Below are 14,359 nucleotides of genomic sequence, written 5' to 3' on the forward strand. Positions count from 1 at the left end.
CGCCGCCTTGCACCAGCCCCGCCTCCTTCCTCGTCGCCGGGCCACCGCATCGCCGCCTCCATCGCCGCCGGCCACCGCCTCCTCTTCCCGACGCCGGCCGGCGCCAGCCGCCTCCGCCACCGCGCCGGCAAGGCCGCGCCGCCACCGCCCCGCTCCGGCGAGCTCCACCGGCGCCACCCCGGCCCCTTCCTCTCCCCGGCCGGCCTCCTCCTCTACTCCGGCAAGAACTCCGGCGAACAGGAGCTTGAAGTCCGGCGAACCTCGGGTTGCGCGCAGATCCAGATCCGGATCGGTTTAGGGATGACTTTTTCCCTTTGAACCCTAATTTTTTATGCCTACTTTGACCTGCTGTATCTCGTCATCCGTAGCTCCGTTTTGGGCATATAGCATATCAAAATGTTCGCCTCGATGGGTACATCATTTCATTACATTGCATCATTTTCATTTGTGTGCATCTTGATGCCCGAAATGCTGTTAGAAAGAGGCTTCGTGAGTTAATTGTCAGATCTGCTAGTTCATCTTAGACTTTTGTCATTTTTTGCCATGATTGTTGTGTGCATGATATGCCCATGAGTCCTATATATGTTTTGTTAAGGATTTTGTCTTCTTTCCAGAGGTGCAACCCATGCATTTTTGTGATGTGTGTGGTGACTTGTGCAAGCTTGAAAAGTGAGGCACCCGGTAAATCTGTTTTCAGGGACTGTAGTTTTCACTAAGTCTGGGATTATTTAGTTCATGATGCCATATGTTCATGTTGTTTCCTAGTGATCCGTGCCTCTTTTGAGGATGATCAGTAAATGAGTTTTGTTAATGTTGTTATGCTCTATCCATCCATGTCTTTGTTTGCAATTATGGAGCAAACTAGCTTGAGTCAATCGAGCTCTACTTTTGCTTCGTTGCGAATCTGGGAAGATCGTCAACTTGTTTGCGATTTTGCCGATATTATTGTAGTTGATCCGTGCATGTTATGCCATTGTTCTTGCCATGTCTAGCTTGTATTTTGTGCCTTCTTTATGGGTGTATGCTTGTATAGCCATGACTTGCACCGTGGTGAGTGCATCGAGCTCGTAAACATGCCTTCGTGAGTTATGTTTCAGCATGTCCCAGTTTTCACTAAGTATGAAAACTGATTATGTTTTTGCTATGTTCGTGTGCTTGTTAGTATATTTTGTGATCCCTTTTGGCTCAAGGTCACTAAGGGACTTTTGTTAAGCTTATTGATTAGCTCCATGCCATGTCTATCTTTGTCATGTTCAGGTCATGTAGCATGTAGTTTTGTTGCTCCGAAGAGGGCTATATGATCTGAAATTCCAGACAAGTGTTAATTTCATTAAGTCTGAGATCTGTTTTACCATTTGCGTTTTTTCCATGCTTGTTTGAACCTCCTAATGGATGAATTGGCCGTAGATCAGTGCTAGACTTTTGTTAAGCATCTTGTGTACATCCCTGCCATGTATTTTGTTGTCATGTTTGGGCGCTATAGCATGTTCATTTCATTGCATTTAGATGCCTACTTGTTGTAAATCGCAGACCGGTGTCATTTTTGAAACGCTTGCCATTTCCAAACCGTAACTCCGATTCCGGCGTTCTTTATATCGTTCTCAAGCGATTTCATCTCATCTTTCTAGTGACACCCTTGGAATTCCATGTTGAGGCCAGCTTCACGCATTTCCTGTCATATCTTGCATTTTGCATCCCGCATCGCATCCCGCATAGCATATCATCTTTGCATCGTGTTGTTTGCGTTTGCACGTGGTTGATTGTATCCTTGTTGCTTGTTTGTCTTGTTTGGGTAGAGCCGAGAGACGAGTTCGCTAACGAGGAGCCCGTTGAGTTTGCTTTCGAGGATCCAGTCAACTCTGACAGCTCTGCAGGCAAGATGATCATACCCTCGAAATCACTACTATCTTTGCTATGCTAGTTTGCTCGCTCTTTTGCTATGCCAATGCTACGATGCCTACCACTTGCTTGCAAGGCTCCCAAATTGCCATGTCAAACCTCTAACCCACCTTTGTCCTAGCAAATCGTTGATTGGCTATGTTACTGCTTTGCTCAGCCCCTCTTATAGCGTTGCTAGTTGCAGGTGAAGATTGGAGGCCGTTCCTTGTTGGAACATTTATTTACTTGTTGGGATATCATTATATTGCTATGTTATCTTAATGCATCTATATACTTGGTAAAGGGTGGAAGGCTCGGCCTCTCGCCTAGTGTTTTGTTCCACTCTTGCCGCCCTAGTTTCCGTCATATCGGTGTTATGTTCCCGGATTGTTGCGTTCCTTACGCGGTTGGGTTATAATGGGAACCCCTTGATATTTCGCCTTGATTAAAGCTTTTCCAGCAATGCCCAGCATTGGTCTTACCATTCACCACCTAGCCTTTTCTTTCCCTTGGGTTCTGCAGGCTCAAGGGTCATCTTATTTTAACCCCCCCGGGCCAGTGCTCCTCTGAGTGTTGGTCCCATTGAGCGATGTCCGGGGCTACCAGGGGCAACTCTGGGCTGGCCTACCCGACGTCTGGCTCATCTGAGTGTGCCCTGAGAAAGAGATATGTGCAGCTCCTATCGGGATTTGTCGGCACATTCGGGCGGTGTTGCTGGTCTTGTTTTAACCTGTCGAAGTGTCTTGAGTTACCGAGATACCGAGTCTGATCGGAATGTCTTGGGAGGAGGTCTATTCCTTCGTTGACCGTGAGAGCTTGTCATGGGCTAAGTTGGGACTCCCCTGCAGGGATTGAACTTTCGAAAGCCGTGCCCGCGGTTATGGTCAGATGGGAATTTGTTAATGTCCGGTTATAGATAACTTGAACCTTAATTAATTAAAATGAATCAACTGAGTGTGTTGCCGTGATGGCCTCTTCTCGGCGGAGTCCGGGAAGTGGACACGGTGTTGGAGTAATGTTTGCGCAGGTTGTTCTCTAGTTTCTCGCTCGCGCTTTGCCTCCTCTTCTCGCTCTCCTTTGGGAATAAGTTAGCCACCATATTTGCTAGTCGCTTGCTGGAGCTCCTCTCATATTTTACCTTGCCTTACCTATGAGCTTAAATAGTCTTGATCGCGAGGGTGCGAGATTGCTGAGTCCCTGTGGCTCACAGATTACTATTACACCAGATGCAGGGCCCGATGATTCCGCTCCAGGAGACGCGTATGAGCTCAAGTGGGAGTTCGACGAAGAATCTCAGCGATACTATGTTTCCTTTCCCGATGATCAGTAGTGGTGCCCAGTTGGGGGTGATGGGGACCGTGTCGCATGTTGGGTTCTCTTTTATTTTGGCGCCGTAGTCGGGCCATGAGTGTTTGGATGATGTAATGTTATTTATGTACTTGATTGACGTGGCGAGTGTAAGCCAACTATGTTATCTCCCTTTTTATTATCATATTACATGGGATGCTGTGAAGATTGCCTAACTTGAGACATATGCCTTCAATGCGATTATGTCTCTAAGTCGTGCCTCGACACATGGGAGCTATAGTCGCATCGAGGGTGTTTCACCTACATATAACTAAAGCATTTCTAGACTCGACATCGACCAGCTTGGCTCAACGAACCTACAGGCAGTCCGGCTCTGATGCCAACGCTGTCAGGACCCCGATTCCAAGTCACATCGATCTAGCCAGTAACACCTCATATCACTTTACGGCGTCACGCACGGTATCCCACGGGTGTCGCCTTACCATGGCCCGGGACCGTTTGTGCCTTTTGGCTCACGTATATGATAGTGTCGCTAGCATCCATATGACAGAGAACCCGGGCCAACATGGCTAGTCGTGAACCCAAAGCGGTACAGACCTATGGAGACAGGCATACATGAATCACATCGAGCATGTCGGTCATCGGCGAGTGATTCCGGGCTGTAGCACTGGGCTAACAGGACTTCGGGGAACCCGGGCTGTAGCAGGCTAGGCAGGACTCCGGATATTACCACGTGACATTTCCCCGAAGGGATAGACATAGGAACGAAGTGAAACACATGCCGGCCAGTCAAGTGTCCTGAACAGTAGTGCTGGGCTAGCAGGGCTCCGGTGAACCGGGCTGTAGCGGACTACTATGGCTCGAGGAACACTAGACTACATTTCCCCATAAGAAAGGCTGCCAAGGATAAACAACTAGATTGTCGGATCCCACTCATACCAAGCATTTCAATCATACACACAATATGCCCGATATGAGTACATACAACATGGCATCACAACAAAACTCTACAACTCAAGTACTTTATTTAAAGGCTCTAGGGAGCCATACATAACAAGTTCATACAGATAGGGGTCACATGACCCGACACTCATGTCATACAATCATACAAGCACATGCAGAAGCAACTAGTCTGAGTACAGACTCTAGAAATAAAGAAGGCCTCTCGAAGTCTGTCTATCTACATAGGGCCCTCCATGGCCAGGATCACCACCTGGGTGGCTAGTCACTCGTCGATGTCAAGGTCTACGCAGAACCCATCGGAGGGGGCGGTGTTGTCGTCTGAAAACAGTAATTAAGCAAACATGAGTACAAGGGTACTCAGCAAGTCTTACATCAGAACCTAATATACATGCTCATTCTCAAGAAGGTGGTGGGGTTATTGCAGCAAGCCAGCTTTGACTCTTGGCTAAGCTATCCTACGGAACTTCACTAGTAAAATAGTTTTCGCACACGAGTCCACTACTCACCAACACAATACTCCACCGGGGATCCTCCCTCGTCATCCTACTAGAGGGCCATCCTCGGTACTCACACTTATCTCGAGTCTTTTAGTAGTATCCATTAACTTGTGTATGAACTGTATAGGCAACCAAGTAGTCCTTTACCGCGGACGCGGCTATTTGAATAGTTTTATACCCTGCAGGGGTGTACTTCATACACGCTTTCACCACTTACCGCCGTTTACACGACATGTACTCGGCAACCTTCAAGCGGAAGCCCAACGAGGGTGTCGGCCACGGCCTACCTAAACACTTAAGTCTCTAGTCCAGGTTTATCGCCTATTCAGGTTCCATCCGCAGGGAGTCCGGCCGAGGTTTCCACTTACGGCCCCGAACGATGTGAACAGGGTTCCCGAGACACCAAACGGGTGAATCGGTACACCGTGCCACGGTGTATCTACCGTAACATAGCCCACCCCTAGGGTCAGCGCTACGCACGGCCGCCAACACATAACCTACAAACACCAGAAACTATTTGCAACTCCTGGACAGAGTACTAGGGTGATTAAGAAGCCGAGAGGGTCCATTGGTTTCGGGCCCAATGTACGGTAGTAACTGCATCTTAAATCACACATACAAATCTCAGTTCTTATGGACGGCCTCAATGAAATAACCCACCATGTACTCCTACGTGGCCTCTCATCGATACCTTTACCAAAACATGTTCAACACATCCCTCGCATTACCGACATAAGCATTTCACTCTAGCCCATCACCCAGATGAACCAGACCTGACACAACTCTAAGCATAGCAGGCATAGCAAGGTAGGAATCACATACATGGCTCAATCAATTCCTACACATGCTAGTGGGTTTCATCTAGTTACTGTGGCAATGACAGGTCATGCAGAGGATAAGGGTTCAGCTACCGTAGCACACAGCAGTTTGAATCGCGTTGTCTTAATGCAGTAAACAAGAGCAGAAGCGAGAACATGGGTTTGTATCGGAATGATCAATGGGTTGCTTGCCTGATGGAGTGGTAGTGGGATACAGCCCTTCAGTTGGATACTCGTGAATATCCTCGGAGGCAGAACCTACCACGAAGAACACATCGGAACACAATCAACACATGACGATATGCAACAATATGATGCATGCTATGGCATGGCAATATGAATGTGTCTTGGCCTAATGCAAGCTATAACAGAAAGGAATGTGCTTATTCCAGCATCATGCAAGGCCATATGGGCCGTGGGCGCCGGGACCATGGGTACCGCCTCTCCCCTATGTACCATATTACATGGCAGACTTCAGTGGAGGATGGTGGCAGCCCCCAATGCCCCCTTATGCTTTTCATCCGGGTTGGGCAGAACAAAGGAGGCCCGTTCATGAGAGACTTTCTTATCCCACACGAGGCCGTTTGAACAATAGTGTCGATCGGCCAGTGCAAGATAATCAAAAAAGGGTCGGCAAGCAAGAATGGCGTGTTAAGTCGCCAAGTGCTGTAATGGTCGAGTCAAGCAAAGGCAAGGAAAAAACCGATGCCGACTCACTCATCTTGGGCACCGAAACATTCGCCATACAACAGCCGATTATGCATAAGGATCCGACTAAGCCGATACTTGCTATCGCGCCAAAGTACTTAGCTAATGACCTTGAAGGAAACACCAGCCAAGTAAAGATGAGAGATCCTAAATACACTCAGCCAAAGTGGTGTCCTCCAGGGCTGACAAAAACACAAAAGAGGAAACTACAGAGGTTAAGGAGTCAAGAGATGACAAAACAAGAAGCCGAGAAGCAAAGGGATAAGTTGTTCAATGACACTCGGCCCATGGTGCCTACAAAACAAGTGTGGAGGCCTAAGCAAATACAAGATGCAGTTGTTTCTACACCTATCATAGCAGCACCTGCGCCACCAAAGGAGGACGATGCGACAGCTATTACATTATCTGCGACACTTCTTACTTCTCCTTCACTTGGACAAATTTCAGAATCGGTGGATGCACTTGAAGAAGAGGATGATATGTTGGACTATGAGTCTACGCCGGTTCATGAAGGTATGGATATCAATATGGTATATTACTTACCTGCTGAGTTTCATGCTGTCAATGAGGAAGGGGAGGTGGCTCAGCTGGATTTTGGCCCTAAAAATGCAATATTCGAGAAGCCAAAAGACCTAGTAACGCATCTGAAACCATTGTATCTCAGAGGTCATATCAATGGATCACCGCTCACTCGGATGCTTGTTGATGGTGGTGCTGTGATGAATCTTATGCCGTATTCAGTCTTCAAAAAATTGGGGCTGCATGATGAAGAGTTGATAAAGACCAACATGGTGCTCAATGGATTTGAAGGCAAAGAGAAAACTGAAGCCAAAGGTGTGATGTATGTGGAGCTCATGGTGGGAAGTAAAACTTTGGCTACCGCATTCTTTGTCGCTGAGGTGCAAGGTAACTACAATGTCATACTAGGCCGTGATTGGGTTCATGCAAACCAGTGTGTGCCATCCACTATGCACTAGTTTTTGATCCAGTGGGTTGATGATGAGGTGGAAGTTATTCATGCGGATAACTCGGCCTGTGTTGCTTTGGCCGAGGCATCGGTGGATTGGCAACACCCAAATGCTACTTGCTTGACGGGACGTGACTTATCAGAATTCGATTTTCTCAGCGCAACCAAGAATGGTTTCGTGCCCGTCTCTTTAAAGCCGACTGAATGCAATCGGCTCCAAGGTATGATATGTTTAAATGGATCCTAACTCAGAGTGGCTACAAAAGCGACTTGTAGAATATCGGTCCAATGAGAACGATATGTATGAGTCTATAGAAGAGTTAGATGATATGGATAAATTAGGACAAGGTTTTACATCGGCCGATCCATTAGAAGAGATAGATATAGGAGATGGTTCAACTCATAGGCCGACATTTGTAAATGCAAATTTAAGAGCCGATCATAAAGCTAAGTTGATCGAGCTGTTGAAAGAATATGTCTGTTGCTTTGCGTGGGAATATCATGAGATGCCAGGTTTAAGACGAGAGCTAGTGGAGCATCGGTTACCTATAAAGGCTAGTTTTAGACCATATAAACAATCGGCCAGAAAGTTTAATCCAAAAACATATGACCGGATCAAGGAAGAGATCGGTCGTTTGCTTAAAGCTAATTTTATTAGACCTTGCAGGTATGCCGAGTGGATTTCTAACATTGTCCCAGTGGAAAAGAAAGGATCCGGCAAGTTGAGGGTGTGCATTGACTTCAGAGATTTGAATAGGGCTACACCCAAAGATGAGTATCCCATGCCAATAGCCGATATGCTTATTAATGATGCTTCTGTACATAAAGTTATTAGCTTTCTAGATGGTAATGCCGGATACAATCAAATTTTTAGGGCCGAAGAGGACATGTCCAAGACAGCTTTTCGTTGCCCTGGTTTTCTTGGTTTATTCGAGTGGACAGTGATGACATTCGAATTAAAAAATGCTGCGCCACATATCAAAGGGCTATGAATTTGATTTTTCATGATTTACTCGGTGTCATACTTGAAGTCTATATTGATGATATTGTTGTCAAATCGGACGCTTTTGAATCTCAATTGGCCGATTTGCGTTTAGCTTTTGAAAGAATGAAAAACTATGGACTGAAGATGAATCCTTTGAAGTGTGCATTCGGTGTGTCGGCTGGTAAGTTTTTGGGTTTCATTATCCATGAAGATGGCATAGAGATTGATCCCAAAAAGATAGAGGCCATACAGAAAGTGGAAGCTCCAAGATGCAAGAGAGATATGCAAAAGTTCCTTGGCAAGGTCAATTACTTGAGGAGGTTCATAGCTAATTTGTCAGGGAAGGTTGATGCGTTTACTCCTATCCTTCGGTTAAAGAATGATGCTGATTTCACCTGGGGGGCAAAACAGCAAGAAGCATTTGATATGATCAAGAATTATTTGTGCACTCCTCCGGTGATGAAAGCACCCAAGCATAGGGAACCCTTCAGGCTTTACATTGCAGCAGAAGAAGAAGTTATTGGTGCTGTTTTGACTCAAGAAACCGAGGGAAAAGAGCATGCTATTACATATTTGAGCAGGCGCTTGTTGGGCGCCGAGACAAGGTATACATTTATTGAGAAACTATGTCTATGCTTATATTATGCTTGCACAAAATTGAGACATTATTTAGTGCCGAGTGCTTGTATAGTAGCTTGTCAAACTGATGTCATTAAGTACATGTTGCATAGGCCAATTCTTAGTGGTAGAATTGGCAAGTGGGCTTATGCTTTGATTGAATATGATTTGGCTTATGAATCTCTAAAATCCATGAAAGGCAAAATCGTTGCTAAATTTATTGTTGAACATCGGATTGATGACAAGTATGACATTGATATAAACCTTGTCTCATTAGTACCATGGAGATTATATTTTGATGGTTCAGTTTGTAGCAATGGCCAAGGTGTTGGTATTGTTTACATATCTCCTCATGGTGCTGTTTTTAAAGCCTCATGCCGCTTAGAATATTTTTGCACAAATAATCAAGCCGAATATGAAGCATTGTTATTCGGTTTAGAGATGTTGCTTGCTATAGGTGTTACACATATTGAGGCTTATGGTGATTTGTTACTAGTGGTGCAGCAAATATCCAAAGTCTTTCAGTGTTTGGACGAATCACTTAATGTTTATCTTAATAAATGTCTAGATATAATTTCTACTTTGGATTGTTTTAGCATTGCTCATATATCTAGACATGACAATTGGAAAGCAAACGAGTTGGCACAGCAGGCATCCGGCTACCATGTTGATCATGGCGTGTTTCATATTTCTGAAAAGCCGATGTCTAGTCTTGCCGACGTAGGGGAGGCCGAACCGAAGCCCACCGTTTCGGCCATTAATGAAATATTCAATGCAGGAGAAAGTCAAGACCGGAGGAAACCCATTGTTGATTATTTGTGTGATCCTAGTAGAAGGGTGGACAGGGCTGTTCGGCGGATGGCTTTCAAGTATACAATGAGAGATGATGATCTCTATCGCCGAACGGTTGATGATGTTCTTCTAAAGTGCTTGGACGAGGACCAAGAGAGAGTTTCTATGGGGGAGGTCCATGAAGGTATTTGTGGCACTCATCAATCGGCTCCCAAGATGAAATGGTTGCTACGACGTGCTAGATTTTATTGGCCGACTATGATTAATGATTGTTTCAGATATTACAAAGGGTGTGAAGCTTGTCAAAAATTTGGTGATATTCAGTTGGCTCCTGTTGCTATGTTACATCCCATTATCAAGCTGTGGCCTTTCATAGGATGGGGTTTAGACTTTATTGGACAAATTCATCCGTCTTCCTCAAAGGGGCATCGGTTCGTATTGGTGGCAACCGATTATTTCACTAAATGGTCTGAAGCAGTACCTCTCAAGAACATGACACATACGGAGGTGATTAAATTCATATCCGAGCACATTATTCATAGATTCGGCATTCCTCAAACATTGACTACAGATCAAGGCTCCTCTTTCATGTCACACCAAGTTAGAGAATTTGCCGAATCTTATGACATAAAATTGCTCAATTCCTCTCCATATTATGCCCAAGCCAATGGACAAGCTGAGTCTAGCAATAAAATTTTAGTCAAGCTCATCAATAGGAAGATTGAGGATAATCCAAGGAGATGGCTTGAGTTGTTGTCTGAAGCTTTGTGGGCACATAGGATCTCAAGACATGGTGCTACAAAGGTGACTCCATATGAGCTAGTATACGGTCAGGAGGCTGTTTTACCGGTGGAAGTGAATTTGAATGCTTTGAGAATAGCCAAACAAAATGATTTATCAGCAGTAGACTTTTATAACTTGATGATGGACAATATTGATGAGATTGCCGATAAACGTTTGGCTGCTTTGAAGGCCATAAAGAGGGACAAGTTGAGAGTAGCAAGGGCTTACAATAAGAAGGTTAAGTTGAAGAATTTTGAAGCCGGCAATCTCGTCTGGAAATTAATTCTCCCGATTGGTTCAAGGGACAGAAAATTTGGGAAGTGGTCTCCAAGTTGGGAAGGTCCTTTTAGAATTGCAAGAATAGTTCCTGGAAATTCTTATTTGGTGGAATCCGTACAAGGGGCACTGTTACCTCGAGCTCTCAATGGCAAGTACTTGAAGAAATACCACCCAAGTGTGTGGCAAGAAGCCTAAGTGGGCAATGGACGGTATATGATTATCGCCCTTAGCACAAACATGGCCGATACCTGATTATCGTCCTGAGGAAAATAAATGGCCGATGGAGTGTTGACATCGTCCTTAGAACAAACACAATACAAGTTATTTTTCGGCATACAAGCTTTGCCGAAAAACAGGGGGGCATGTGTTGACACCAGATTTTGGCATGGTCACGAATCCGGGTTCGTATGCAAAAGTTAGAGGCAACACTTCGCGGGCCGGCCCTGAGTGAGAAAGTATTCGGCCTCTGCCAGCTGAATGAAACCTTGCCGGGGTAAAACCTTGCCGATGTGAGGGCTTGTCGGCGTGGAAAGCTTGCTGGCGGAGAAGCTTGCCGGCATGGAAAGCTTGCCAGCGGAGAAGCTTGCCGGTGTGAAACCTTGCCCGGGAGGAAAGCTTGCCAGGGGAAAAGCTTGCCGGGCGAAGACCTTGCCGGGCTGAAAAGCTTGCCGGAAAAGAGCTTGCTGGGTGGAAATTGTCAAGGCCAATCTGACCAGAAGCTGAAGATGGGCTCAAATGATTATCTAGATGGACTCGGATGAAGAAGTGTTCAACATGAAAGTTATTCGTAACATCGAAACGGTCAACTTTGCTTTTGGAGTCATCATCATCCGACGTAGAGGAATTGTCCAGTCAGCTACATGACCGAGTCCGACTTGAAATTAAAGATGACCCCGTGGAGTATTCAAGATGGCCTTATTTGGAAAAGTGATCAACATACGGATTGTTGGCATCATTGAAGCGTACAAAATTGATATTTGAACCGTCTCCATTGGAAGTCATATGCAGATTCCACGGCCCACGCAAGGAGCAAGACAGAAGATTGGATCAGATTCGGGCTGAATCCAAGTGGGGCCAGAACTAAGACTCTAGGTCGTGAATTGATGTAATTTTCTTGTAAGGAAAGCCTAGATGAATCCTTTGCTTGTATGAGAAGTCCAACCGCCTCTTATATATGTTGGGGGTGACGGCCGATTGAACAACACACAATCGAACAAATCAATATATACCTTTTCATCTACGTTTTATCTCTCCATCGTTTTTCTCTCTCGTTCTTCGCTGTTCTTTGTGTTTGAGAGCTGCGAATCCCGAGGCTCTAGGGGCGAGCGAATCGACCTAGGGCATCCCATAGCCGCCGCAATCCCTGACGGGGTCCCTCCCGGGTGTGCGGGGTTTCGGGTCTGCAAAAGCGCCCGCCGACTGTCTTGCGTATCACGCTGTCGGTCGGGTCTCCTTCGACGTGAGCTGCGGTGCATCACCCCCGGCATCGAGGGTACACATGACGTGTTCGTGTGTCAACAGATCTTTACCCACGATTCTTGCACAACATCACGAATATCCAACAACTCGGTATCCTCGATACCACGGTGATCATTCCGGCGATCACAACCAACTTATCTCAAATAGTGACCCTTCCGGCGATCACAACCATCTTATCTCCAATGGTGATCTTTCCGGCAATCACAACCAAAGTAACTCATGATCCTTACGGCGATCACCACAAAAGTAACTCGTGATCCTTATGGAGATCACCACCAAAGTAACTCGCGATCCTTACGACGATCACCACCAAAGTAACTCGTGATCCTTACGGCGATCACCACGAACTTATTTCATCACCGAACCGGGGTTGTCATTAGTCAAGTTATTATTAATACTGTTGACACACAGTGTGACCGACACGAACTGGGCCCTTATCCGCGGGCGTGGCTATCGAGAGATTTAATATACACTCTGCAGAGGTAGCGCACTGTACCCACACCACGGAACCCATGGCCTCGCACTCCCATTTGGGTGGACCAACGGCGTTCCGATAGAACCGATCTACTGCCATGACACTCTCCCGGCCACTCCGACCCAATCCCCAATGGGCTAGTCCTGGGTGGCCCCGTGTCTACCAAAGACACACCGACCACCATCGTGGCCAAAACGATCCCACTCGGGGACAAAAGCGCTTATCATCCAAACCAGGGGCACACAAGGTTATGTCCGCCTACCTGATCAGGGTAGCGCGTGCCCATAACCTTCCCTCATTGGAGGCACCGACGAGAGGCATGACAATAGACCCAGTTAGGACCTTCCCATAAAGGTAAGCGTGGTTGCACTGGTCAGTTTTGATATGGTGGCACCATGACTCAGCCAACAGGTGTTCAAGTTCAATTACATCCGGTTAAACTTGAATGCAATATGCTGAGCCATGGCAAACTAACATGATGCATATTACAATGCATGAGCATGATATCAACATAATCACGAGAGAACCACATAACTATCCACCATATCAACAATGAATTATATCCAACTAAACATGGCATACAGACTAGCATGAACATCATAAGTACATACTTCTACGAAACATAGCATGACCATTAGCATCAACAATAAATATCATGCAAGAACATATCAACAATGCCATCATGCAAGCATTTCACCAACTAGATACAGTGGGACATGCATAACAATGGTACTCAGGACCGACGACAGTCATGCACCGAAGACCATTACCAACATCAATATGTACTACTAGCAAGCATAAGAATATGAAAGGAATACTAACAACTAGCAGGGCATGACAAATCCGGTGCATAACAACATAGAAAGAAAGTAAGCATTTATTAAGTAGTACCGAGACAACTATAACCATATTTTAAACAAGCAATCATTTAATAAATGTTCAAGTTGAAAACCATAGCTACTGCATGACTATCATGCAAGTGGGTATTGTGGCTTGCCTGGGGTGGAAGAAATCACCAGGAGAAAGCGCGAGAACTCGTGGAACGAATCGCCGGAAATCATACTCTCTCGGAGGGAGCTGATTAAGGGCAAGGGAATAATGTTCATTTTCAGAATGTCAAAACATGGTGAAAATGTTTCCATCAGAATGGTCTCGATGAGACGAAGAAGTGGGCTTTGGAATCACCTCATTTGGAGTTGTGGTTAAAAAGATGTAGCCCGACGAAGTTCAGGGACCAATCTATAAAAATATCTCTACAAACAAGCCCCTGAGCTGAAAAACAGAAAACGTATTTCAGACAATACGCTTTCAGAACTGGAAAATGCATTTTCAGCTGAAACAGAACGAAACTATGCTTTCCAGCTGGGAAGACGTATTCCGAGGAATACGACTCCACTTATCCAGTGTGGCAAGGCGGGGCCAGGCGGCTTAGAGGCGTACAGGTGGGGTCCGCCTTATCCATCTCTCTCCTCCTGGCTCCTCCTTCCTCCTCTTGACGCGCGCCGAGGCAGAGGCGAGGCCGGCCGCCTCGACGACGATCGCCGGCGACTCCGGCCACCGTAGGCGGCGCTCGACCTACCCACGTGCTCAGGGCGACGAGGCCGACCCGCTCTAGGGCAGAACGGACCTCAAGGAGGGCGGGGTTGAGAGCAGCAAGCACTACAGCGGAGGGGGCTTCGGGTGGAGATGGGATTCGAGGCCGTAGCGGCTCCGGCGAGGGGAAAAGGGCATGGGGATGGTCGCCGGAGTGGTGTGTTCTATTGGTGGTGGTAGAAGGAGGGGAGGAGCTTGGGGTACTCGGATTTGAGC

The 14,359-nt window shown here is 46.3% G+C and overlaps 1 long non-coding RNA gene across 1 annotated transcript in view; it reads right to left on the reverse strand.

Moving 5' to 3' along the window:
* The window catches only part of LOC147985849 (uncharacterized), a 73,411-nt gene extending 59,271 nt beyond the window's left edge, over positions 1–14,140 (reverse strand). Inside the window, exons 1-3 of the long non-coding RNA XR_015615160.1 lie at positions 13,991–14,140; positions 13,736–13,822; positions 13,548–13,627 (exon numbers count right to left, since the gene is read on the reverse strand). This is a non-coding gene — a long non-coding RNA (uncharacterized LOC147985849). The remainder of the gene's footprint in view (positions 1–13,547; positions 13,628–13,735; positions 13,823–13,990) is intronic.
* Positions 14,141–14,359: the final 219 nt, after the last annotated feature.

This window comes from Triticum urartu, chromosome 2A, assembly GCF_056163025.1.
Source record: "Triticum urartu cultivar PI428250 chromosome 2A, HENAU_Tu73, whole genome shotgun sequence".
Classification (NCBI taxonomy): Eukaryota; Viridiplantae; Streptophyta; class Magnoliopsida; order Poales; family Poaceae; genus Triticum; species Triticum urartu.